Raw genomic sequence first — 14,723 nt, 5'->3', positions numbered from 1 at the left:
TGATCAGTGGCTTTGATCAGTGGTTGTTGATCAATGGTTATGAGAATTTCCATATTAATGATTAAGGAACTGACCTCCCAGCCCAGTGTTCCTCAGTGGTGCTGGTTTCAGTCATTATGCAAATGTACTGTTTAGAAGATTGGGGAAACCTGCAGTCAGCTGAGACTGAAGAAGTCACCTGGATGAGTGACGAAACGTTTCTCCCTCTGAAAATGCTACGTCCAGATGAACAGAATCAAACTTTGGGGACTGTTTAGTACATACACGTTGTTTCTCTCTGTAGCTTTTACCCATTTATTATAACGATAGATGGTCATCTGACTAAACTGGACCATGTTTGCGGTTTTTCTAGTCTTTTTCAATTCAATTACCGGCAAATGACACAGCCTGCTGTGCCAGTAATTGCAGTAGCACCCGTCCAATAAGTCACTGCTCCAGTTTTGGTTTGTGCAATGGTGACATCACAGTGGCTGTTTTGTATTTTCCTCCTCCTTCTTCTTAAGATAAGATAAGATAAGATAAGATAAGATAAGATAACCTTTATTAGTCCCACACGTGGGAAATTTGTTTTGTCACAGCAGGAAGTGGACAGTGCAAAAGTTATGAGGCAAAAATTAGAATACAATAAGAATAAATACAGTACACAACTGTACAGAATAGAATAAAATAAAATACTATATACAGTAGAATAAAATAAAATAAATATACAATAAGATAAAAATAGAATACAAATACAAATACTATATACAACTGAGTAAAAATACAACGATGACAGAAAGGATTATTGCACTTAGTATTATTGCATATGTATGGATGTGTGTGCTTGATCAGTTAAAGTCTTTATTATGGAGTCTGACAGCAGTGGGGAGGAAAGACCTGCGAAATCTCTCCGTCCCACACCGTGGGTGCCGCAGTCTCCCACTGAAGGAGCTGCTCAGTGCTGTCACAGTCTGCTGCATGGGGTGGGAGATGTTGTCCATCAGGGATGACAGCTTAGCCGCCGTTCTCCTGTCACTCACCACCTCCACTGGGTCCAGAGGGCATCCTAGAACAGAGCTGGCCCTTCGGATCACCCTGTTCAGTCTCTTCCTGTCCCCAGCAGAGATGCTGCCGCCCCAGCAGACCAGACTTACTACTTAGTACTAAAACTGCTTTTGTGCTAGCTTCTGCTATGCCCAACAATGTGCCTCTTTCAGGTGTTCACTAAAAGCCCTTGACACCTAAATATGTTTCCACAGCATAAAGTTTGGACTAAAGCGATGTGAGGAAGCAAGATGAATTGGTGAAGCACATTTTGCCATGGTAACTGGGAAAGAATTCGTGCTCTTATTGTTGTTGTATACCAGTATAAGCATGAAATACGTTTCCTCTCTTTTTGAACATACAGGCTGCTAACTCCTGTCATCTGTGCCAAGTAAACTTTAATTTATTATATAATGATGATGCTCATTACAGCTTACCCCAACATGTTTAAGATAACATACACAGAGCTTAAAGGGTAGGCAAATTCAGCAACAAACAGTCAACCACAAAAAGATAAATGAAGTTGCTCTCAGGTTTCTCTCTGCCTCTCTGAAGCACACATAAACACACACTCCTTTGGTGTGTTTGATGTGCGCTCTATAATCCTCTTCAGTAATAGGAAGGAGCTGTTTTGTGCCACAGGGAAAAGCCATCATGTAGAACAGCTGCTCTGAGCTCAGGCTGATCAAATTATTACCTGGCTAATCTGACCCGCTTGCTGCTTTGTAGTTTACCAGCTACTCGGCATAAACAAATCCCAGGAAAACAACCTCTGCTCCCGGAGTGCCCCGTCAGAAGTTTTGATGCCATTTTGGCATAAAGCTTCTTCACCTGCATTTGGATAATCAATCAAGCATGTGGAGGTCCCTTAGTCACGTCCTCAGGCTGAGCTTCATGAATGATATTTAGTTTAGTATTTTTCTAACCTCCAGCAAACCAAAACAGCTGATAGAGAAGCTGCAGTAGCAGGGTTATTATACTGTTTTCCCCATTGGTCAAAAAAGAAATATGTTTTTGTTCTTATTTTCATCTCTCTCTCTCTATTTAGATGAATCGATAGATAATAGATATTCCTCTAACAAGAGCTAAGCTAGTTTAAGAGTGTAAGATAAAGACCGTATCCTAATTAAATTAATACAGGGCTTTGATGCAAGTTCATCAGCTGGCAGAAAAAACAAGTTTTCTCTCCATCCACCCCCCTTTCAGCCAGCTTACTGATTGGCTGCTCCTCAGAATAGTTTAACAGCATGTAGGTGAGGATTTTCTGCTTACCATAAAAGCTGCGTTCCTGAGATAGTAACATTTTTGCAATTTTTCTCTTGCCCAGTTTTGAAGCGTCTGTGTGAAATGTAGCATCGGTTTCCTATTCTTAGCTGACAGCAGCGTCACCCGATGCGGTCTTCTGCTGCTGCAGCCCATCTGCCTCAAGTTTTGACATGTTGTGCATTCAAAGATGCTCTTCTGCATGTTGCTCGCTGGATATTATCTCTTTTTCAGACCATTGTCTGTAAACCCTAGAAATGGATGTATGGGAAAATCCCAGGAAATCAGCACATCTCAGCAGGAGATCGTGTTTTTGGAACCAGCACTTTGGGGTTTGGACTTTTAATTCTTTATTAAACGCTCCTTTAGCTTCTTAGTTTGTTTATTCTTGACCCTTTTTGGGGGGCTTTAGTAGGAGTTTTGGTTTTAGTAAGTGGGTTTCAGTTAGTATGTTGCTTAGGGATTAGTTTGTATTAGTTTTTCTTTATGTTGTTTTTTTCTTAAACGTCCCTTCTGTGTCAAGTCTGTGTGTTTGTGTCACTGTCTCAGTGTTTGTTATTTGCTGTTTTATTTTGCTAGTCTCATCTTGTGTGCATTGTTTTTAGTTTTGGTTCCCCTTGTTTCATTTGTTAGATTCTGTTCACCTCCGTCTTGTTTTCCCCCAGCTGTGTCCTCTCCTCTTAATTACCTTACGTGTGTTACTATAGCCCTTAGTTTTTCCCAGCACAAATAACCATGTCATGTTCAAAATCACTTGAATCCCTCTCCACCCCAAATTCTAACACTCTGAGCCTCAGCAAGTTGTCATGAGCATTGTCTTCTTAGATATGTGTTAAACATGCATACTTAATAAAGTGGCTGGTGAGTGTGTATGATAGAAAATAAGGAAAACCACGAGAGGTCCACTTCAGATCAACTTAATTATGGTGTTAACAGAATTCTGACTTCTTTCTCCTGCCCTCTTATTGTTATGTTGCGCAGTAGCCTTCCCTAAAATCTAGGACTTGATTCTGTCATCATACTTCTCCTTCTGCTAAAGATGAAACACAGCATGGTGTAGTTTACACATGCACGCACGCACACACAAAAACAATCAAAAGAATTGAATTAACTGCACCTAATACGCATTTCTCCAACAATAACATTGCAGTGAGGTGGAGGGTTTCCATTGCTGCTGATCAAACTCAGATTTTTGTCTTTCGTGTTTCTGTTTGCTTGCTTGATTGTGAGGTTTTTTTGGGGGGGGGTTTACCCATCACAGCTATGCATTTCCAATGAATGGTGGTGTGATTGAAGCGAGACATCTTGTGAGCACAGTGGGTAGTCGGCTGCATTTGTCTAGAACTGACAACACTTGTGTTTTTCATTTGTCAAGGCCATAGTGGCACAGGCAGGAAAATGTGGAGTAAATAACTTTGGCTCTCAAAAGACAAATGTCTTTGTTGATTCAGTGCAGAGACACCTGACAAAAATATGCAGCCTGTGGTTCATGCCTGTGTGGAATCCTCAAGTCTTTGCTATGCTCAGCCATTTATTTATTTATTTATTTATTTATTGCCTGTCCCATTTGGTTCTTTTGCCATCAAAATTGTTGTCTAAAGGCAAAGAAAGATGCCCAATGGATTTACTTTACCAAATGGACCATCCCAGCCTTGCACTATTGGTCTATTTGATTCACCTTTGCTTTTATTGTTTATTTTATTTTCATTTGCTGAACACGGGACAGACTTGACTGGGGAAAAGAAAAGGAAGAAAGAAAGAAAGAAAGAAAGAAAGAAAGAAAGAAAGAAAGAAAGAAAGAAAGAAAGAAAGAAAGAGGGAAAGAAAAACAGCGGGGAAGAGGGACGGTGATAAAGGGCAAAAACCAACAAAACAAACAGACAGAAAATACATATATCAATCAGCTGGATCACCTGTTGAGAAAGAAAAAAGAGAAAACAAGCAAAGAAAAAGAGAGCAATATAATAAACAACATCATCAAGATGATTTATGTGAATATAACAGTAAATACTAAATATTAAATATTATTGTGCAGCACGTAAGATTGACAGCGCACAGTGTGCTTTGCGGTAGCAGCCAAAAAGGGTGTAGTTTGTGTGTGTGAGCACCCGTGTGTACACCTGTGAGCATGAGCGCGGTTGTATTTAAAAGGTTCCTTCATGTAATGATCTGCTAGAGGGTGTGGGCGGGCCACAGCCCCGTCCTCCAGGGCATGAAGCAGGTATGGAGGAGATCAAGGCTCCAGACATCCAGAGGGCCCAAGAGCAAAGGAGACCAAGGAAGACCAACGGATACATGCTCAGCCATTTCTTCTTTCTCGGTATACATTAGTGGTATTTCTCTGTATGCCTGTAAAGACTGTATTTTCAGCTCTTCCAAATCAGCAAGCAGATTCTTTTCTACTCTAAATATATCAAATGATAGTCCTGCTTACAGCTGCAGGCTTCTGTTCTACTAAAGCTGATGCTGCTAAAATAAACATGTTTAATAATGCAACTACAAAATAATGCTGGAAAGTTTTATCTAACAAAGTCAGAGTAAAGAGCCTAATCAAGACTTTATAATCTCGGTGTTATGGTCTGCTTTATGGCTGTGTCAACTTACCTTGGCAATTAGTGACATCAGCTCAGGGACATCAAATACAGTGTCGCTTGAGATTAATGATCTCAGGAATGTTTTTCCCAGCTGGGAGCTGACTGCAGGAGGCTGTAGTCACTGCAACCAGTGGACAACTTGACAGCAGCTCTTCCGAGTGAGGGAGTATTCATTTGTTTAATCCATCTGGGAGGCTCTGCTGATTGGAAATTACTACCTAGGGATCCTAAGATTTTCATTAAGTCTGCAATAAACGCGTCACTGTTTCTCTATAGTTTCATCTTATTTTTGACATCATTGGGTAATTTGACACTACTCAGATTGACATCTGGTGTTTCCAGCAGGTGCATCTGGCATCTCCATCATAGTGTTTAAATTGCTTACACCCTGGATGTGCATGGTGATGTCAGTCAGTCCTCACAAGAGTGCTCAGAAGTAATTTTCCAATTTTCTTTGTGCTTATGCCATTGCACAGTATGTTCCCAGGACATCACAGGCTTGTTTTTGGGTAGATATTAAGTGTTTAGTTTGTCCGTGCTTAAATATTGCCCATGTTGAAGTGTAGTGGTGGTGAGACTAAAACTTTAACTTTAAACATCTGCTGGAGCAAAGATGCACTTTGGCATTGTTTCAATTTGACGTGTACCTTTGTTTTTGTAATCTCACACTGGTACTGAATGCTGCCACCTAGTCGAAGACACGAGTCACATGACCCTGTCAGTTTTTAAGTACAATAGACACTCATCCAGGTCTCATCAAGAAATGTGAACCACCATTGCTTTGCCACCACCAATATTTACTTTTTTTTTTTTTTATCCGTGTGAGTTTTCATTAGACCCTACCATTTTAGCAACCCCTTGACTTTTAAGGAGGACGAAAGCATTCTGACACATTTTATTGACACAGTATTCCTTTTTGATCTTCTCCTAAACAGAGTTATGGTTATGATTGACACCTCACAGGAATAAGATATTGTTACTTTCCTTGTTCTATTATAACTTTGTCTTTATCTACATCTGAGATCTGCCCCCTTTTTTCCAATTAATTCTTTGTGTGTTAGAGACTGGCTTTGATGTTTGATAGCAAACTAGAAAAAAAAAAGAGTCCTCATAAATTACTGCAGGGAAAACAGGAAGGAGATGGAATTATTCACAATATGAATACAGAAATGAAAAAATGATGAAAATTGAACTTTTTTCAATTTATTAAAATATCTAACAGTTTATAGGACTAGCTGAAATTGCTGATGTGAATCATGTGAAATTAAAGATTTCCTTTTCATGATAAATGTCATCTGGTTAAATGGAATTAGTATGGAAAACACAACTTGTGAGCTTCTTGTTACAAACCCTCTGAGCCTCCACCTTTGTTGCTCTGAAGCATCTGTCTCTGGACCATTTGGAATAACTCTGAGCTCAACAGTGACTTTTTCTTTCAAAATCAACAACACATCCAAGCTGGCCCTGCATTATGGCAACAAATTTAAATCGAAAGTGTTCAGAGTAGAAATGAAGAAATTGTGTTCCTGGAGGGCTACAGCACCAACCAACCTCATTCGCTGCAAATTACAGCAGATGTTCTGGTTATTTTGTGTCTTTCATTTTGTCCAGTTTTGGAAGTGTCAGAGAGAAGGAAAGCTGAACATATCATTTAAAGTTGGTTTGGAAAACTGTGGACTGCAAGCAAAACTCAGAAGCAGAAACAGGCCAGGCTGCTATGCCATCAACTTGTCACCTTGCATCAAGTCCGATATTTGTCTACCGTTTTACTCCCAGGTTTAAAAAAAAGAAAAAAAGAAAATCTAGTTAGTGCTCAGTTCTCTTTTAAAATATCTTTGTCACTTTATATTTGGAAACTTGCAGTAAAATGTTACACACAGGAATGTTTTTTTTTTTGCATGTTTGTTTGTACCACTGTAACACTGACCTGTGAATCATGCAAGCACTAAAAAGGCACCCAAATTTAGGGACAAACAATTGTTATTTATACAAAACACACTACTTACTTACCACGTGTTTCATTATTCACTTTCTTACCAGCAGGCCGTCACAAACATAATGTATTCCCATCTGATTTCAAAATGCCAGTTTCATTACAGTAAAATCTTTTTTTTTTTTTTTTTTTTTTTTTTTTTTGGAATTCCTAAAGAGCGATTAACTGAAATCTGTCATAGCTCAGCATGGTGTTAAGGAATCGAAAGACCTGGACCTAAAATTTGCTTCTGATCATTCAGATGATTTATCTACTGCTCACCAAATCTTCATCAGAAATGGTCTCAGTGAAGTGTGGCTATCAAACTAAGCCAACCAAAAGGCTGATTTATCAACGCCTTTTGGTTGGCTGGGCTAAAAATCAGTGGCACAGGTCCTATGAAGTGATGAATCCAACCTTCATATTTCTGTTTCAAATCATCATGTAAGGAAGAGGTCAGGAGAGAGGCTCTGTCATGGCTTTGGTTTGCTTTTCAGCCCTTGCTAGTGGTCAAAAGTTATGAACTTATGAACAGAGAAAAATACTCTAATATTTTGATCAACCGTGCAATACAACCTGGAAAGTATCTGACTGGCAAGAGCTACATTTGTCAGCATGACAATGATCCCAAATGCTGTAAAAGCATACTTGATTAGGAAAACGCACAATGGAACACCATCTGTCATGGATTGGCTTCAAAGCAATGTGGGATCATCGTGACACAGAATGGAGCAAAAGCCAGACTTCCAAAGAAGAGGTTTGAAAAATGTCTCAAGAAGCCTGGATAACTTCTCCTTAACACTGCTTAAGGACTAGTTCAGCTGCGTTTAAGGAGAGTGGTGGTCATACCAACTACTGACTTTCGTGGTTGTTGGCAAAATATAAAGAAATTGTGTAAAGGTCAAGACTTTTGAACAGGACAACATTAGCTTGAGGAATTTCCTCAGATTCCTTTCATTTGAGAAATTTTATGACCAAGATCTGAAGAGAAAGAAAGAGCAAAGGTCAAGGCATAATATGAGGCAAAAGGACTCCAAGAAAATCTTTTAGGGTTCATGAAATCTAAAAATAAATCCAACTGCACTCGACTCGGATGTTTAAGAGTAGTGCAGCAGTGCTGCCATCATTTCAGTGCTTCTAATTCATTTTATGTAACCAGCTGTGCACCACATTCTGGAGGCACGACATTGCATGTAAGGAACACAGTCGATGAGGTCAAGACTCTTTTATCCACATTAGGGCATCCAGTATGGAAAATATGCCTCTGGGAATTCCCCACAAAAACAAACCACTAAACTAAAGTGAAGACACATTCAGCATCTGCATTGTTTGTCTCAAAATAAGTAAAATGTGATTTTGGTGGTTCATATGTGTGCTTGTCTCTTGTAATGACCACTAATCTGTGAGCTAATTCTTCTTTATGACTGGCTGACATGTGCTGCTGGCTCTGTCTGTTGGTCTTTGCTGTTTTAGACATCATGCATTATGCTATGTAAGTGTTACATAAACTATTATAGCTGCTCAGCCATGGCCAGTAGTTTAAAGGTGGAATTTGGTGATTGTTTCTAAACAAGAGGCCAGTCCAAGGTGTGGGATTCCAGGGCACGCTCTATAATAGAGCGTGCTTTTGGAATGATGAAGGCGAGATTCCAGGCCCTCTTCCTTTAAGCGCTGGAGGTGCACCACATCTTCGTACCACATGAAAGTAATTAGATCACATTGCAGGGCTGCTGTAAAACAATGACAAACCCAAGTGATAGATGATGTGGTGGACAGTGGAAATGAGCATCTCTAAACAACTTCTGGAGACCACCCTGTATGATGCTCCACTTAGTAGCTGGAAACACAAACCAAAAGTCTCACTTGTATATTCACCCAGCCTTTGAATAAAACTGTTATCATTTAGTTCATTGTAAAATATATTTTATAATTTGCAAAAACCAGATAACCTCAGCAACCCATCATGTAGAAATCCAATATCTGAAACGTATCAAATGTAACTGGTAATAAAAGCATGTCCTGTTTATCACATGTCAACTGCTGATCCTACCTTCTGAACATCTCTCATTGTCTGCTTCTGTACTCATCTACCTTCAGTAATGAAGTTATCACACATTAAGGTTTCTTGCTTTACTTAATGGTAATTGTGCTGATGGAATGTCACCAAATGAAAATTTAAGTTGCTTGATATTATTAGTATGCATGTATGTAGAGTATGTAATGGTGGGCTGGAACACTGGCTAGTTCAGGCTCATTTTATCCCTCTCACCTGTCAATCATCTTCTTTGCATCACTGCCTAGTGGCTCATCCGTCAAGCATCCAATGGTGGGAAACAGCGCGATCACGCTCACGCAAAACCACCATGAATAGTCACACTTCCTGTCTGACTGTCGCTCCATTTGAAGAAGACATTTTCCACGCCTGAACACCTGCCTGTCTGCCTCCTTTGTAAGACTGGAATAAACAGGAATGAGACAATTTCAATAGAAGGAAAAATTCAAAAGGAGGAAACATGGAAAATGATTTATTTTCTTTTTATAACAAAATGTATTATTGATACACAACGCAACAACTTCAACATTATTCAACATAATTTCTGCATGTTAGAATAAGACAAGGCTTACTGTTTTGTTTAAAGACAGTGTGTGTTCACCAAGAATTCAATTAGACAGCCAAAAACTGAAAAGAACATTAAAGTCTTTAGAATTTCTTTGCCAGCCTCAGATTAGCAAAGGTAATAGCCTAAGAAGTTCCAGATTTTAATTAATCTGTAGTAAACCACATCTTCAATTGTGTTCCACTGCTGCAACGACTCATTGGGGGAAATCAATTTTCTTTCTCTCTCTGTTGTTAATTGGAACGAATGGCATTTGGCTGATTAATTGAAAAGAGGGGAGAAAATGGGCATATGTGCTTTGCCTTGTAATTTGCTACTACTCTTGTTTCATGAAAACTATGAGTAATGATAATGGATAGTATATAACTGCTTGTGTGGGATTGAACAATTGCTACACAAACTCACCTTTGGCTGCAATGATTAATAAAATGGTCAGCTGCAGCATGCAGAGCCAGAGCTAGATCTAAATGCATGTGTCAAAATTTGATTAAGTCAAGTAAGGAAGTGTAGGACTGCAAATTTTTACCCCCAACTTCTTTCTGCATTCAAAGAAATGTGGTCCAATCCATACAGCTGTGCTTTAAAATAATGGTTTGCTGCTTCCCCCCCAAAGTTCATGCAGGTTGGTTCACATTACAGTAACTTTCCAGTCATTTCCAGCCTATTTTGGGGACCTGGGGGAAAAAAGCATTCGTTACACATCACTGTTGCTTCAAACTGCATGAAAATTGATGAGCATTGCGCAGTGTCCCAGGCCCGGAAGAGGAGTTACTCTTTATGATAACACACTGATATGCACACTGATAAGAAATCTGTGTTAAGGAACAAAGCAAAGGGAAAAAAGTGGATTCAACTTTACTCAGTCATGCAGCTAAAGCGATTATTCTGGGTCACAGGTTCAAACAGCTACTGTAGTTCTTTGATATTGTGTTGAGTTGTGTTGTGCCTGAAGCTTCAGGTTTGCTTGTTCGCTCCTTTCTTTTTTTCCCCATCTCATTCTTTCGCTGTGTTCATACCTCGTAGGAAAGTGACACACTGACACTTCCAAAAACTCTTTTACGACCAGCCTTGGAAGAAACTATGGGAAAGTAATAATAATAATAATGGATACTTTATTGATCCCCATGGGGAAATTACTTGTTTTTCTCTGCATTTGACCCATTCACTCAGTGAAGCAGTGGGCAGCCCACTAAGCAGGCGCCCGGGGAGCAGTGTGTAGGGACGGTACCTTGCTCAGGGGTACCTCAGGGTAGCCGTTAAGTGGATTCGAACCGCCGACCTTCCGATCATGGGGCGACCACTTTACCTACTGAGCTATCCCTGCCCCTAAGTATTCAGCATTATATAATTACTCCTCTTCAGAAAAAAATGATGTGCTCAGTGGATGAATGAATGCACTGAAAAGACCTTTCTTACTGTAATTCTCTGTACAATCATTATTTGAAATGTTTCTTGCCAAGTTATCAGCAGTTTGCCATGTTAGCAAGCTTGGTTGTGCTGCTAGTTACTGTTAAATAAGAAGCTAATAAAAATACTAGAATTTCACCCACCAAAACTCAAGTATGTGGCTTTGCTAATGAGAAATGTACAAACATAAAATTACTGCCTAAATGACTGCTTAAATTAATCAAGTCTTCACTTACAGCGTCCCCATTCCCACATGATCCCTCAGATCTTTGTGCACAGACAGTTGTGCCTAATTTATTTTTCTTTCCCCATAATGACCATCAGTAAGAGATACTTTTGTTTTTCTTTTTTTACAAATTTTTTTTCTTGAAGTTTGTCATGGAAGGGTTCAGGAAAACTTTAAAGTTGTGTGTGCTTTATGCTTTATTCCTGTGCTAATTTCAGTTTGTACAGGATATTACTTTTATCCAATTATGCTGCTAACACAACTTCTGCTCTTTGCAAAGATCTGCAGACACAGCATGCTAACACTAAGCTAGCCAAGAAACCAAGAATGTTTTAAAGCTGAACCAATGCTGACTGCAGCGCAACAGCCAGACCCTGAACCGGAACAGATGAGCTGTTAGGTGGCTTTTTAAATCGTGCCCAAAAAATACTTAAGGGAGGCCCTGCAGAAAAGCTTGGGCAATACTGTGTTGGACAGCAAAAGCTGAAATAGAGTTGAACTTGTAATCGTTGCTGCAGAAACACTAAGGTGGATATCATGTGGATAGATGGATTCTGATGTATTAGAGACTGCTCACGTTTCTGTGTGAAAGAACGTGTCTCTCAAGTCATGACTGACAATCTTTCTTTAGACAAATAGATGCAGCTGCTTAAAACGTTACATAATATTTAATGGAGGTAGGAAATCATTAAAATGGTTAAATGAATAATTTTTGTAAGTGTTTCAGAGGAACTTATAAAACCAGCAATTCTGATTCTAGGATATGAGTCTAGGGTTGCCAACCGTCCCTTAAAAAACGGAATCGTCCCGTATTTAGAAACAAAAGTACACGTCCCGTATTGAGCTAATAAGGGACGCACTTTGTCCCGTAATACAGTGAGTATCAAAAGTAGTCTATAAATGTTAATGGAATTAACACTTTGTTTGAAAACATAATTCCCAGCCCCTCTCCTGCTTTGTGACCAATGAGCTGACAGCACACTTATGACAATTCGAGTATGACAATTCAGATTATCTCATTGGTCGAGGAAAGGTCGCTTACAGAGAAAATACCGGAAGACAACAGATGACCACAACAACAAGCATGGCCAACAGGGAAACAAACGCTGACACTGCGGTGCAAGTCTCGGACGACAGTACACCTAAAGCTGGGCAAACACTGTGCGATTTTCAAACTGCACGATTGACTCGCAGGGGTTAGAAGTTGGTAGGTCACGATGCAGGTCTCACACTATACCGCCCGATGCTCTGATGCGACCTGAGAGCTCACACTGTGCCTCCATAAAATGAAGGTTATAACAGAAAATCTGTCGCTCGCTCTCTCTGTCTTTCACTCACACAGACACACCACCATCAACTTTGCTAAATTGCTAATGAAAAACATGATCAGGCAGCTGTGATTAAGCAGCAGTGTAAATCCAACTGTTTTCACGGTTGTTGTGGTCGTGATAATTTTGTGATGCCACATCGAAAAGGCTCGGATGAGCTTTCTAAAGTTCTACAAGTTGTGCCTCCATGGCTTGTGTCCAGATCACACGCTGCACAGCTGTGCTGCTCCGTCTTTTTCACCGACGTTTACGTGTTTGCGCGTGCGCAGTGTGAGCGGCTGCGGTGACACCCTCACGAGCGATTGATGATCGGGAGCTGGTCGTGAGGTGTTAATCGCTTCTCGTTACCCCACGTATACTACACGACGCACGATGAAGGCCAAAATCGGTCTGATCACCAAATCCGTCGCACGACTCAGAAATCGTCTCAAAATGGGCCAAAAATCGCACAGTGTGAGCCCAGCATTAGAGCAGCAATGTTTGTTCGCTCAGAGAAAGAAAAATAGGCTGCAAAAGCACAGGGAGGAATGGGAAAAGGAAAACACCTGGCTGGAAAAAGTTAATATGGGCATGTGCAGTGAATATCAGCGCTATGTGGCCAGAAGTGTGATAATATAACTTATTTTGTGTAATAAACATCTGTAAGGATAGATGATTACAACAAATAGATGACTAATACATAAAAGTAATACATAGATGAATAATGATGATGAGTTATGATGCGTAATCATGGGAACAAGCGGGTTTACAAACAGGAGCAGCTGATTAGCATTAGAAAAGCTGAAATAATACCTCAACTGAAGCCAATTGTACTAAATGCACTATATGTGCACAGTTACAAGAATATTTTTCTTTCTATTGTTTTCTATTAATTTATATAATTTTAAGTTAAGCAGGACAGAGTTCTTTTAAAGATTTACTTATATTCTCAAAAGTTAAGCATGACAGGCTTCTGTTTAAGAAGGAGACCTGTTTTACTGTGTTAATGTTGTCATTTTGAGCTAAAAATAAATGGCTAAATGATCATTTGTTTCCCATGTGTTCATATCACAAAGAATATGCATCTACTTAAATCAACTTCAAGTCAAATGGTTAAAAAAATAATTTCACACACAAAAAAAGAGCTACCACACTGGGAAGCATAGCTGGACTGGCCATCGGGCATACCGGGCATTTGCCCGGTGGGCCGCTGGCGATTTTTTGTTTTTATGGGCCGATGGATTTTTTTTATTTATTTATTTTTTTTTTTTTAGGAAGGGTATATATAATGGAAGGTGTTGGATTGGCCAATTGGTCATGATCGACTCTGGGCTGGACCAATTACAGCCGAGGAGGCTGGATGCACCCTCCCCCTTGTTTAGCAATCACGTGATTTTCGCGCATTGCATGCCGGGAACTCGTGGCAAAACAATCCAAGTACCGCATCAAATGCAAACATTTGCAGCACCGCAAAACGTTCATTCTCCGGTTCCAATACCTTCTTTTTTTTTCTTTGCCGCACAAAAAAGGAATGTACAAAACAAAAGGAGAACAATGCCGGTCCGTACAAAGACAGACTCGACGAAAAGACAAAGAAAAGATACGAGGAAAAAATCAAAGGAGTGAAAGAGTGGACAAAAGACGTCAGCGTGCTGCCCAACTTTCACCACGCTCATATTTATAATTATACGGTTCTTGGAGTGAGTGCATACACTCATGAAGTTTAGTAACTTCAGGTCACTGCAACAAGCCCAGGTACAGTTTACCGACGGATGGGTACAGGACCTTGAAACGCACCGTGTAGAACGAAAGACCATCGTACCTATCATAAGTTTACCAGTCTCACAAATCGTCTTCATAAATACACATTCATTAACAGTTTATTAATAGGACCTTTGAGCTCAACGGTAATTAATTAGTAGTGGAAATAATTTCTGGTAGTGTAACAGTGTTTATGTGGTATTATTCCACTTGCCACAAATATCAGTGTAATGGGGAAACAGCGCCCCCCCCCCCCCCCCCCCCCCCCTCTCGGTGTGGCTGGCTGCAGTAATCGCTGCCAGTCTGCCATAGCCATACGAGAGGTGAGTTGTATTGTTCCGCACACAATATAGCTAAGTAGTACAGACACATAAAACATGTTTGATTAGCTGAAGAGCACCGAGTGTAATAAGTGCTTAGTGGACACATGTCCAACACCAGTTTTATGTACTTTTCATTTGTTTATTAATGTGTGAAACTGTATGCTAAAGCGGAATGCTAATGAGATGTTCTGCCGTAGTGTGCTGTGCGGAGTGGTGTGTGGCGAGCCTG

Source organism: Aulonocara sp. 'chitande type north' Nkhata Bay, linkage group LG10, assembly GCF_057382095.1.
Source record: "Aulonocara sp. 'chitande type north' Nkhata Bay isolate Kocher_YH1m ecotype deep benthic linkage group LG10, A_spYH_male_GT1.1, whole genome shotgun sequence".
Classification (NCBI taxonomy): Eukaryota; Metazoa; Chordata; class Actinopteri; order Cichliformes; family Cichlidae; genus Aulonocara; species Aulonocara sp. 'chitande type north' Nkhata Bay.
Note: the sequence above shows the minus strand (reverse complement) of the source record.